This window comes from Doryrhamphus excisus, chromosome 8 (genome assembly GCF_030265055.1).
Source record: "Doryrhamphus excisus isolate RoL2022-K1 chromosome 8, RoL_Dexc_1.0, whole genome shotgun sequence".
Classification (NCBI taxonomy): Eukaryota; Metazoa; Chordata; class Actinopteri; order Syngnathiformes; family Syngnathidae; genus Doryrhamphus; species Doryrhamphus excisus.
In genome coordinates this window covers 88,246-101,910 of record NC_080473.1, presented here as the reverse complement: position 1 = coordinate 101,910, position 13,665 = coordinate 88,246, and the positions used below count along the sequence as shown (strand labels likewise).

The 13,665-nt window shown below is 43.3% G+C and overlaps 1 protein-coding gene across 1 annotated transcript in view; it reads left to right on the top strand.

Moving 5' to 3' along the window:
- zmp:0000001236 (mastermind-like protein 2) overlaps window positions 1–13,665 on the top strand; it is a 37,424-nt gene that overhangs the window by 7,409 nt on the left and 16,350 nt on the right. The gene's annotated exons all lie outside the window — the stretch shown is intronic.

The following is a 13,665-nucleotide window of genomic DNA, read 5'->3' as shown; positions in this document are numbered from 1 at the left end:
GATCCAGATCCAGATCCAGATACAGATACAGATCCAGGTACAGATCCAGATCCAGATCCAGATACAGATACAGATACAGATACAGATCCAGATCCAGATCCAGATACAGATACAGATACAGATACAGATACAGATACAGATACAGATACAGATACAGATAGTGGTGTACTCGCTCATCCCTAGTGAGCACTGTGCTGTGTGAGTGCCAAGCGCTCATTGAAGCTGAAAGATGAGAAGTATGAGAGGATCTTGCTGGGAAAGAAGCTGAACATTGTGTGTGAGGAGTAGAGGAATAAATGGGGGGGGGGGGGGGGGGGGGTACAGAACATTATTTTGCTTTTTGATTACAACAACAAAACAGACAGCTTTGTTTATCGTTGCCATTTAGGTCTTTAGCAACCTTTCGTCCAGGGGTGATTAAAGTGTGGACTGGGGGCCATTTGCAGCCCGTGGATGCTTTTTTTAATTGCCCCTTGGTATATTCCAAAAATACAATTGAAAAAGAAAACTAGAAAAACATCACCAAATATGAAAAAAACAATAATTTTATGAGAAATGGATGGATGGATGGATAATGATTGGATGGATGGATGGATGGATGGATGGATAACGATTGGATGGTTGGATGATGGATGGATGGAGGAATGGATGGATGGTTGGATGATGGATGGATGGATGGATGGATGGTTGGATAATGATTGGCTGTTTGGATGATGGATGGATGGATGGATGGAGGAATCGATGGATGGATGGATGGATGGATGGTTGGATAATGATTGGCTGTTTGGATGATGGATGGATGGATGGATGGAGGAATCGATGGATGGTTGGATGGATGGATGTTTGGATGATGGATGAATGGATGGCTGGATGATGATTGGAGGGTTGGATGATGATTGGATGGTTGGATGATGGATGGATGGATGGATGGTTGGTTGGATGATGATTGGATGGTTGGATGTTTGGATGATGGATGTATGGTTGGTTGGATGATGATTGGATGGTTGGATGTTTGGATGATGGATGGATGGATGATGATTGGATGGATGGATGGTTGGATGATGGATGGTTGGATGGATGGATGATGGTTGGATGATGGATGGATGGATGATGATTGGATGGATGGTTGAATGATGGTGGTTGGATGGATGGATGATGGTTGGATGAATGGATGATTGGATGATGGATGGATGGATAAATAAATGGATGGATGATGGTTGGATAAATGGATGTATGGATGATGGTTGGATGATGGATGGATGGATGGATGATGGTTGGATGGTTGAATGATGGATGGATGGATGATGGCTGGATGGATGGATGGTTGGATGATGGATAGTTGGATGACGGCTGGATGAATGATGGATGGAAATGGATTGATAATGGACGGAAGGAGATTGATGGATGGCTCACTAGGTCACGGGTGTATGCTGCAGCCTATCCCCAGCTATCCCAGCTATTTTCTTGCATGAAATTTCCAAAATATTTTTTTAATATACTTTTTAATATGACAATTTGCTGTCTATGAAGTATCCATGCATCTACAAAAAGGAGTCAACAGATCCTTCAGTCATGGTATCTCAAGGAATCGTTGATGCTGACCATTTAAAAGTCATTTAAATAGCCCAACACTGTGTGTGTGTGTGTGTGTGTGTGTGTGGCTTTACGCCTAATATCTTTGTCTCCAAGAAGAAACATTCATTCTTTAATGTATGACAACTACTAATAGAGCATTTTTCCTCCCCAATTTCTTGCAAAATTTTCTCTTTTAAATTTTCATAAAATTTAATGTTAACGGCGGTAGCTAATGGATTTTGGTAAAGTCTTTGGTAAAGGTGGTGTCTTTGAACGCACCCCCTCATTGCTTGGCTGAAGACACTTCAAGTCTGACTGAAACATTCAGCTCTCACAGAAACCAGTCTTAGGTCAATAGATTTTCAGACGTCTGGGTCATCTCTTAACTTGATTGAAATTGATTTGAATTTATACAAATATACAGTATATACATACAATGTATGCATATCTTTACATATACTGTATGTACACATGTCGAGTCATTCATTTTCTGTGCCGCTTATCCTCACTAGGGTTGCGGGTATGCTGGAGCGTGAGGCGGGGTACACCCTGGACTGGTGGCCAGCCAATCACAGGGCACATATAGACAAACAACCATTCACACTCACATTCATACCTATGGACAATTTGGAGCCGCCAATTAACCTAGCATGTTTTTGGAATGTGGGAGGAAACCGGAATAACCGGAGAAAACCTGTGGAGTCCATGGGTTTTCTCCGATTATTCAGAGATTCCCGACATTGGAACTAGACATTGGAAGACCAGAAAGCCGCACATTACAGGAATTGAGGCAAGACGTGACAAATGCATAAACTCTTTGTCAGTAGTAGATAGAATAGGCCGTATATTAGCGATGTTGCGAAGATGAAAAAAATGCTGTTTTGGTAACATTTTTAATGTGCTTTTAAAAGTATAGTCGAATATCACACAGAGTCACTTTGGGTAGTGATGCTTTTATCAAAACTCAGAGTTGGGTGTGCCAAAAATCAATATCTCAGTTTTGTCAGGGTTATAGAAGTACAAAGTTACAGGACATCCATTGTTTAATAGCAATAAGACAGTCCCACGGTGGGTCAGTTAGCTATAATGGCACATACAGCTGAGTGTCATCGGCATAACAGTGAAAGCTAATCTTATGTTTGCAAATTATGTTTGCTGAGCGGCAGCATATAAATGTTGAACAGAAGTTAATACCATAGCGGTGTGATAGTTATTTGTTGAATTATCCCTCCTAAAAGAGATCAAAGAGGGAGCTTCATGTTTATCGCCAAGCGATACCTCAGTAAAAAGCAAGCCAGTAATATGTTGCTTCATTCTACATAAACAGCTATGTGTATTGTTTAAGTCCGGCCTAGCACCATTTAGCCATAACCTTCCAGACTCCACACCCCTTCTAACTGGCTCGCTAATCACCTGTGCCATGACTTGTTCTAGTGTGTGATGTCTACGGTCGTCTACTAAGTCTTTTTGGGGAAATAAATATGTGTTCATGTTTGACATAAGCATTGTGGATGATGGGCAAAGCTCCCAGAAAAAGTGCAAGCTGCAAAATAAGCGTATGGCTGCACGTTTTCATACAGGAGATGTGCACTCTGGGGTTATTATGAACGAGCGTGTACGCTAACAAGAGGCAGAAAGAAAGAACATTCCTTTCTCACTCTCCCACTCTCCTCCAGCAGAACACCCCCGGTGTGACTTCTCTGCCACCCCACCCCACCCCACCCCGCCCCCGGTTTCCTTCCTGTGCTTTTTTTAGAGTCCATTGGATGTTTTTTCCCCACATCCGGCAGTCATGCCATGGCCCCGTGGCGCTGATGAGGGGATCCACCTTGTTGTGGACCACGTGTCTCCTCACGATGATGATCCTACTGATTGGGCCTACAAGACCAGATTTGAACATGACTTGAAAAAATATCCCCAAAATATGTTGCAATCTAATCATTTCATTTCTACTGGATTACACTCTTCTGTACTCTGTGTGTATGCTAGTGGCCCATACAAAAAGACTGTATGGCTGACAAAGGGCTCACTCCATTCATTACCAAAGCAATGCACAAAAAGAATGGTCTCTCCAGACAGACCACATGCACATGGCAACATATTGATCATCCACTTCATTTTCATTGATTGTGTGATTCATTTGTTTATTCTCATCCCAGACCTCGACCGCCCATTCGAGGCCACAATGCGCGTTACCATGTAGGCCACATGGGAGACCTGTTCCTGACCTCTGTGGACACCTCCCCTTCTAGTGGTATAACGGTCATGAACGAACGGGTCAAAAGAACTAGTTCTTTTTTGTGAACGGAATGAACGAGGTCACCGCCTCAAAAATATCCGTTCAGTTCGTTCAGTTGCAAATGCTTTTTGTTGATTGGCTGGAGAGTCAGTTCACCATGTTTGCCTGTTTTATTATATCGTCGCGCCTCACTCTGTGGGTGGGTGGGGTTAGCTGACAGAAAGGCTGAGACGGAGAGATTGACCGACACTGTCGGTGACTTTGTTCATTCCGTTCACAAAAAAACGACTAGTTCTTTTGACCCGTTCGTTCATGACCGACACAGCACTAGTCATCACGTGTTGTTGCGCTGTTGAGTTGAACATGAACATGAGTGAACGGACTGACTCGACATGACTGGGGGAGATCACAGGCTAACGACCAATTGACCGAAATGAACGAAATGAATTGATCTTTTTACTGAATGAATCGGAATGATCCGGTTCACTGAAATGAACGGTTTTGCCCACCACTATGCCCCCCCTAATAGACAGGTTGTAGCAAGCATCGTCACGATGCTATCGCAACAGAAAACACCAATGCTTGTCCTTACAGCCTCTCCCACTGTACGAATTTCCTTTGCGAAGCAGGAATTTTACCATCATCATCATCTTCATCATCCTCATGGTCACGCGGCCTGGGTTGAGCTGGCGCGGCGGCGGCGGTGGGTTGATGTCTTTTGCCCAAAGTAGTCACTCGGAGGAGGGAAACAGCTGGAGTCAGTGAAGGCCAGCTGAGCTGTGAAATCCACACAAGCAAGAAATAATCCCTTCAGCTTCTGCCGTTCAGGAACATTCCTTCCTAAAAGTGAGCTGCATCCTGCTTCCATGCTGGAAAATCACCTCTTTTTGTCACACTGGCAACTCCGGTACAGTCTTTGCCTCGCTTCTCCCCCAGTATTCCGCATGACAAGGTGTTGTTGTCCATAATACCTTTACCATAATACCACTGTCTCCATCACACATCTATGATGTCATCAGACTTCTACATGCATTATGAAATAGCACTTTCATCGTTATGTCATCTTTATGCTCCTATCACCCAATATACTGCAGTAGACATCATAAGACATATTAGACATAGAAAACCTATTTACAACCTTATAAATACATTGTTTATCATTAATAGAGCCTTCTAGATTTGAAATAACACCCCTACAATCATATATCATATAATATAGTAGACATAATAAGAGAAAATAAGACATACTAGACATAGAACACCTATTTACGACCTGCTAAATACATTGTTTAACATGAATGGAGCCTTCTAGTCATAAAATAACACCCCTACAATCATCTTTACACTCCTTTTACCCAATATAGTAGACATAATAAGAGAAAATAAGACATACTAGACATAGAACACCTATTTACGACCTGCTAAATACATTGTTTAACACGAATAGAGCCTTCTAGTCATAAAATAACACCCCTACAATCATCTTTACACTCCTTTTACCCAATATAGTAGACATGAAATAGGAAAATAAGACACATTAGACATACCACCTTACCACCTTCTAAATATGATTTTTAACATTATCAGACATTTTATGCTAACATTTTTCAAAATTTTTCTTATTGAGTACATCTACAAAGTAACCCATCATGGGGCCAAAGAATGTTGCAAGTTCCAGCACTTGGATAAGGAAGGTAGAATTCCAGGAGTACTTCAATGCCTGCATCCCTCCGGAGTACTTTGATGTGTGTGTTGAGTTCACAGTCTGTTGACTTGGAGCAACAGCGCTCATTCTGTGCTCCTAATTCATTGGAAGATACCAAAGGTGTCAGAAATGTTTTATTGGTCTACTTCCAAGCAACGGACGGTGTTACTGGATACAGACCCCTTCCTTTTGGTTGCCTTGGAGATATTTGTTATGGTGAGGATGATCTCCCTGTCTGCTTTTTCCACACATTCCCTATGAGGTCTGAAGATGGTTTTTAGCAGACACGCCACACATGCCTGCATGATGAGACTTGTTCTGCTGCTGGATGTTCAGGCAAAGAGCTCTGAATTCATAGGGAACCCCTTCCTGGAGAACCTGGAAAAGACTAAGAGATACTGCTGAGAGAGAGATAGAGTTCTACTCCAGTCCTGTAGGTGGTGGTCATGTGCTTTAAAACTGGGTGTCAAGTGTCACGCAGAGCAAGCTTTGAACGTCTTCATCGGCTGGATCTGATGGGCCATTGGTTAAAAAAAAAGGTTAGCATATTATGGGCATCAAGAAAATGTAAATAAAGCTGTAATATTTACAAAAAAAGTCGTACTCATAGAAGAAAAATGGCTATATCAGCACTCAAACGGCAGCTAATGTAATGGTGAACAACACTCGCCCGTATGTGCGTGACACACAAGAACCAGGTTTGCCGACCGCTCATACCCATATCCATTACCATATCCATATATATATATATATATATATATATATATATATATATATATATATATTATTTTTTTTTTTTTTGAAATTGAAATATGAGAAACAAAATACAGAGAAAGTTTACCCGTACCCATTCCCATACCCATACACATGCACATGCACATGCACATACACATACACATACACATTCCAATATCCTTACCCGTACCCGTACCCGTACCCATTCCCATACCCATACACATGCACATGCACATGCACATACACATACACATACACATACACATACACATACACATACACATACACATACACATACACATACACATACACATACACATACACATACACATACACATACACATACACATACACATACACATTCCAATATCCTTACCCGTACCCGTACCCATGCCCATACCCATACCCATACCCATATCCATACCCATACTCATATCCATACCCATACTCATATCCGTACCCATAACCATACCTATACCCATACCCATATCCATTACCATATCCATACCCATATCCGTACGCATACACATGCACATACACATACACATACACATACACATACACATGCACATACACATACACATACACATACACATACACATACACATACACATACACATACACATACACATACACATACACATACACATACACATACACATACACATACACATTCCAATACCCTTACCCGTACCCGTACCCGTACCTGTACCCGTACCCATGCCCATGCCCATACCCATACCCATACCCATGCCCATACCCATATCCGTACCCATACCCATATCCATCATTACCATATCCATACCCATACCCATATTTGTACCCATAACCATGCCCATGCCCATGCCCATACCCATACCCATACCCATATCCATATCCATATCCATATCCATATCCATATCCATATCCATATCCATATCCATACCCATATCATTACCATATCCATACCCATATCCGCACCCATACACATACCCATATCCATACCCATATCCGTACCCATACCCATATCCACATCCATATCCATATCCATATCCATATCCATACCCATACCCATACCCATACCCATACCCATACCCATACCCATACCCATACCCATATCCATACCCATACCCACGTGAGCGGTCGGCAAACCCGGTTCTTGTGTGTCACGCACATACGGGCGAGTGTTGTTCACCATTACATTAGCTGCCGTTTGAGTGCTGATCACACCGTGAGTCTGGAAAAGTCAAACCGTACTCAGATGTTTTACATGGCATGTTTTGCTGGTGCAAAATGGATGTCACTCACGGCAGACTGGATTGTTTGGCACAGCCTGAAGGAAAGGAACTGGGCGGGAAACGCTCTCTACAGGCGGCATGCTGCAAGAGTACTTTGTGTTCGCTTTGGAAAGGCATGTCACGGAAAATATCAGCCAGTTTGCCCCCCCCCCCCTCCCCGGACTAACACTTTATTAGAAAGACGTTTCGTGGCTGTTCGTCATGTCTTGTTCAAGTCAAGTGTTAAGAAGCAGAAGTCAGGTGCTTAGTAGAGAAGCGTTATACTTCTGATGTTGCTGCGGCGTTGCGTACATTAGCATCATGTGATGCCTTTTAGCCTGTGGGAAATGTCAGACCACGATGAATCTTTAGAGGTCAAATATTTTCTGCACCACCATCCCAGATGGTCCCTCCCCTTTTGCTTTTTCCCGGTTGTGAGTCGGCAAGCGTGCTGAAGTAATTTCTGCGACCCTCTGTCAGCGCTGCTCCTTGCAGACCATATTTGGAATGTCAGGACTGACAGGAGTGGGAGTCCAACAAAGCTTTTTTTTTTTCCTTTTTTGCTTTCAAGCTGCAGTAGTTGCCTTTTCAGACCCGACGAGCCAAACTCAGACAACACTTGAGCCCCATCCCAGAACTGTCTGTCCACATCTATGATTCCATCTCCTAAAAGCTAGCTGAATGAAGTAGCATTAGCATATTAGCACGGCATGAAGCACTCAGCAGGGACTCCCCAGGGACTCCAAATGGATCTACGTTTGGCCCTAAAGAGCTCATATCCTGCTTTGGAAACAAAACCAAGATGGCATGGAAGTGAAACTCAACCCCCCCACCCCCCCACCCTCTCATAAAGCTGCACACCGAAGAGGAGCGGCAGACAGATGTTCGGAGATGGCCGAGCGAGCAGGAAAGGGGAGTCAGTGTGCCGTAGGAGTTGTCTTTGAAAACAGGAAGGGAGTTTCTTCCCCCCTCCCCGTCCTGTTTCTGGACCGGGGGCGGGGCTTGTGTTTTGCGGTGCCTGTGTGTGGTTGTTGGTTTTTTTTATGACATTTGGTTGTGGCAGGGATAAACCCACCCCAGGGACAATCAGACCAACAGAGTGCAGAAGCATTCTCGTAAAGTAACGTAGAAATGAAATGAATAGATTGTCATATTTTTTAGTTGTTGTACTTGATGGCCGCCATGTTTGTCAAATGCTCCACATTTGCTGGTGATCCAAGTTAGGTGAGTGTTTTGTAGTCATGGTGTTTTAATGACAGCGCCACCATGTGGTGTATGGTTTCACAAACGGTGTCCTCATTTGGTGTGGGGCACGTGTGCAGTCACGCTAGGTTGTAGTTGCAGTCGCACAAACGTGGCCTTCTGGCTTTCTCTTCAGATGAGAGGCGACTTCGGCATCAGGAGCCGCAAAACGGCTTGATGCGATGCGACGGCTTGTCGCCACCGTGCCGGCAACCTGTGGTGGATCGCTCATCTGTGGAGCCCCAGTTTGCTTTCTGGGCCGAGACCCAGTTCCTGGACTTGTTTCCCCACCGCTGCATATTCACGCTATGTTCAGGCTTTGATATTTCTACGCCCTGTAAGAAACGTTTCTGACCCTGCTGAGGAACCGGAATCAAAACGAGAAATCAGAACCGGAATCATTTTGTATGGATAAAAAATTATTAAAAAAAAGAATCGTTCAATTCCAACCCGAGTGAAAGGTCAGATGCTTGTTGCAGGCGTTTATCCCAAGCGTTCGCCTCCAGCATGTAAGTGTGAAAGCAGATGGCGCGGGTAAACAAGGTCAGTGTTGACGTGGTCCCTTTAAGCTTCAGGGACTGTAAACTCCCCCCAGCAAAGACTCTCACTGTAATTGGAACGCTGCCTTGTAAATCGTCAGCCATGTTCTTCATCGGAATATTTCATCATTTCCGTAAATATAATACACAATTTCTCTTCAAAGCCGCTCTTATCGTTTTTCCAGTTCCCGGAGGCTGGCGAAAAGCCGCCTTACTCCCTCGCTTTTTTTTTTTTTTGCTGCGCTGCCGCTGCTCATCCTTCCCTCCCGAAGGCCGCCTCATGTGTCAGAAAGTGCTGATGAGCCAAAAGTAGCCCACCTCTGCCGTGGCCTGATTAGCAAAGCCTCTAGCAAGAACTTCTAAAGGTGTGTCCTGAAATGAGGAACATGGCAGCCATCTTGGGGTACATGTTGTGCACGTTAAAGTCCAAGGAAAGACAGATAATAATGCGTCTCTCTCTTTCTATCTGCATCCTCATCGTCCCTGATCTGATTGGACAAACTGTGCTTGGCCTCGGCTTCTCTTACCTTCCCTTCAATAATTCATAATCACTCTCGTTATCCACCACCCACCCTCTGATGGACTCTAAGAAGACCGGATACGCATACGTACCTCCGTTTGCCAGGTACGCATAAATGACAGTCAGGATCCTTTCCCCAATCGGAAGGCGTATGGAAAATATGACTGATGAAAATGAATAAAAGACAGGCGGACTTGAGTATAGAGAGTGAACGAACACGCTGCAGCTTCTAGGCTCATTAAATGTTCATCAAAAAAAAATCTATTTTCAGATTACAGATCTATCCTGAGGATTGGAGGCCGGCTAGGAGGACGCTGCTTGCAGCGTTTCTGGTGATTGACGGGAGCTATGTGTTTGATCTTTCTATCACATACTGTGTTTGAGCTTACCAAATAGCATCCACAAAGTGGTCATTGTAGACCGAGAGCTCTATTCTGGACTTATGAGGCAGGCCTTGTACTCTGGATGGCTTTTTGCCACACATGCACTCCTGCATTATTCATGTTTGCCTTTTCTCCCAGCACTACCGGGAAAAGCCTGCACATCCAGACACGGGAATACCGTGGACAGGAAGTACCACATGGTCAAAAACAATCCTGGAAAAATACCTGGAAACATTTGGAATACGAATGCCAGGCCAGTAGTTGGCCTTGTTGTTTGTGGCTCCAAAACGCTGTTTTCTGACAACACACATTTTTCAACAAATTGTTGTGGAAAAATATATAAATCAAAATATTATGGCATTAAAGTTCTAATTACAATAAGACATTTGAAATAGTGGGGAAATGTAAAAAAATAATAACAGCAGAAATTGAAAACAACTGTAAAAAGAAAGAAGGTGACGATTTTCCAACTGCTAGTATTATGAGGAAAAACAACGTAATCAACAATCAGGCACAGGCCGGTTTCCAAGGTAAACCACGGTATGAAACTGTTGTGTCATCCCGTTCATCAAACACATTGAAATATCAGCCAATGACAACACAAGTTAAAAATTCATTCACTTTTGAAATGAAACTAGAGGAAAATATCTACAGTATATCTACAGTACAAAAGTGATTTTCCCACATTCCCTCCATTAAAACTAACATAACTTAACTGAGATGTCACTTTGTAAACTTTGGGACCCCAGCCAACCACAGTGAGAGCCATTATCCACAACATGGAAGGGTGGTAAACCTTCACCAGGAGTGGCCGGCCAACCAAAAAGACCCCAAGAGAGCAACAGCAACACGACTCATCGAGGAGGTCGCAAAAGACCCCACAACAACATCCAAAGAAGTACATGCCTCACTTCAACAATTGCGAAACCAAAACCATATGTTGTCAGTGACTAATATTTCATATGTTTGATGATCTGAAACATTGGAGTGTGTCAAACATCCAAAAAAAGGAAAAATCAGAAATGGTGCGAGGACTTTTTAGCACATTGTTAGCTGCCTCGCTAGTATTGTGCGGTACTGGAATGACCGCGGTACTATGGGTGGACATATTAGTTGTCACGATCTTTGAGTTAGACGGCCTAGGAGCCTATCCCAGCTGTCTAAGGGGGAGAGGCGGGGTATGCCCTGGACTGGTTTCCAGCCAATGGCAGGGCACCGTCCACACTCACATTCATACCTTTGCCATTTACCACAAAACTGCACTCAGCCTGCCACTGCCGTCTTTTGCGAGCATCGCACCATGAGAGTGCTTTATTTGCTGTCTTTTCCGAGGATATTTCATAGTTTTCCACCCTTCCAGTAGTTTCTCCTGCTGTGCTGAGCTGAGAGAAGAAGATGATAATGATTGCCGGTGCGTCACCTTGCACCTTGATTAAAACGTGTGGATGTGGTTCCAAGTAACTGTTAAGAGCACAAACAGAGCTGCGGCTCCTCAAGCCGGCGGGCGGTGACGCATGTTCATGTAACGTGTGCCAGCTGCTGGGAATGTTGTTCCCACCGTGAGCGTGAGGCTTTGTACATTTGATCAGATAACATTTGATGCCACCACGGGTGAACACTTTATAGACTCCAGCAGCGTTTTACTGCCTTGCTATGGCGGGAAATATCTGCAGCTGGAAATATGCAAAAGAGGCTAGGATCCGCTTTTGGGTGTGATTAGCGCCGTTGCTGTAAATGAGTGTTCATGCGAGGAGAAATGCAATGGAGGAAGGTTTTTAATGTATGCAAATGAGCCAAGCAGACAAAGGCCCCCTTGTGCTCCCCCCGCGGTGCGCCGACAGTATCAGCTTCCTTCGTTATCGCCTGAGCCCATCCACAGCGCCCAGAATACATCAGAAATAACCCTCTTGCGTGCGTTGGAAATTGCATTTGCTTTGCAGCTGAATGTGTTCCTGCTTGGTAAAAAACATTTTAAAACCATCTCTTGTCACTGTGGGCGTGGTTACATTTGAAACAAACAGTAGACTAACCCAAACCAAAACCTCAACCTAACCCAACTTTGACATAACTATTCGGATCCCTGATGAATGCCTAAATAATCCTATTATGAGCGTTCTGGGTCATTTTAAAGTAAGATTGGGGTTTCAAACCAGGGGAGGGGTTTTGGGTTGGGTTATTTCAAACTGGGGTTTCAATCTTGGGTCAAAGTAAGACTAGGTTTTTAAACTAGAGTTTCAAGTTATTCATAGCTAAATGTTATATTTAGCTATGAATAACTTGAAACTCCATCCATCCATTTTCTATGCTGCTTATTCTTATTCGGGTGGTGGGGGTATGCTGGAGCTTATCCCAGCTGACTTCAGGTGACCCTGGACTGGTGGCACACTGCACATACTGTAGACACACAATCATTCACATTCCTACAGACAATTTGAAGTCGACAGTTAACTTAGCATGTTTTTGGAATGTGGGAGGAAACCGGAATACCCGGAGAAAACCCACGCATGCACAGGGAGAACATGCAAACTCCACATGGAGAATCGAACAGCTTTTTCTACAATAGTAGAAAATAATTGTAATTCATTTTAATATGAAAATAAAATTGAATCTTAGGAAGATGGAGTTTAAGTAAGATGGAGTCGTAGGAAGATGGAGTCCTAGAAAAATGGTGTTTAAGTAAGGTGGAGTCTTAGGAAGATGGGGTTTAAGTAAGATGGAGTTTTAGCAAGATGTAGTCTTAGGAAGATGGGGTTTAAGTAAGAAGGAGTCTAAGGAATATGTAATCTTAGGAAGATGGGGTTTACGTAAGAAGGAGCCTTAAGAATATGAAGTTCAAGTAAGATGGAGTCTTGGGAAAATAAGGTTTAAGTAAGATGAGTCTTGGGAAGATTGGGTTTAAGTAAGAAGGAGTCTTTGGAATATGAGGTTAAGTAAGATTGAGCCTTAGGAATATGAAGTTTAAGTAAGATGGAGTCTTAGGAAGCTGGAGTCTCAGGAAGATGGAGTTAAGTCACATGGAGTCTTCGGAAGATGGAGTCCTAGAAAGATGGGCTTTAAGTAAGATGTAGTCTTAGGAAGATGGGGTTTAAGTAAGAAGGAGTCTTTGGAATATGAGGTTTAAGTAAGATGAAGTCTTTGGAATATGAGGTTTAAGTAAGATAGAGTCTTATGAAGCTAGAGTCTTATGGGGTTTAAGTAAGGTTGAGTCCCAGGAAGATGGAGTCTTCGGAAGATGGAGTCTTAGAAAGATGGGCTTTAAGTAAGATGTAGTCTTAGGAAGACACAGTTTAAGTAAGAAGGAATCTTTGGAATATGATGTTTAAGTAAGATGACTCTTAGGAAGATTGGGCTTAAGTAAGAAGGAGTCTTAAGGATATGAGATTTAAGTAAGTGAGTCTTAGGAAGCCGAAGTCTTAAAAATATGGGGTTTAAATAAGATGGAGTTTTAGAAAGATGGGGTTTAAGTAAGAT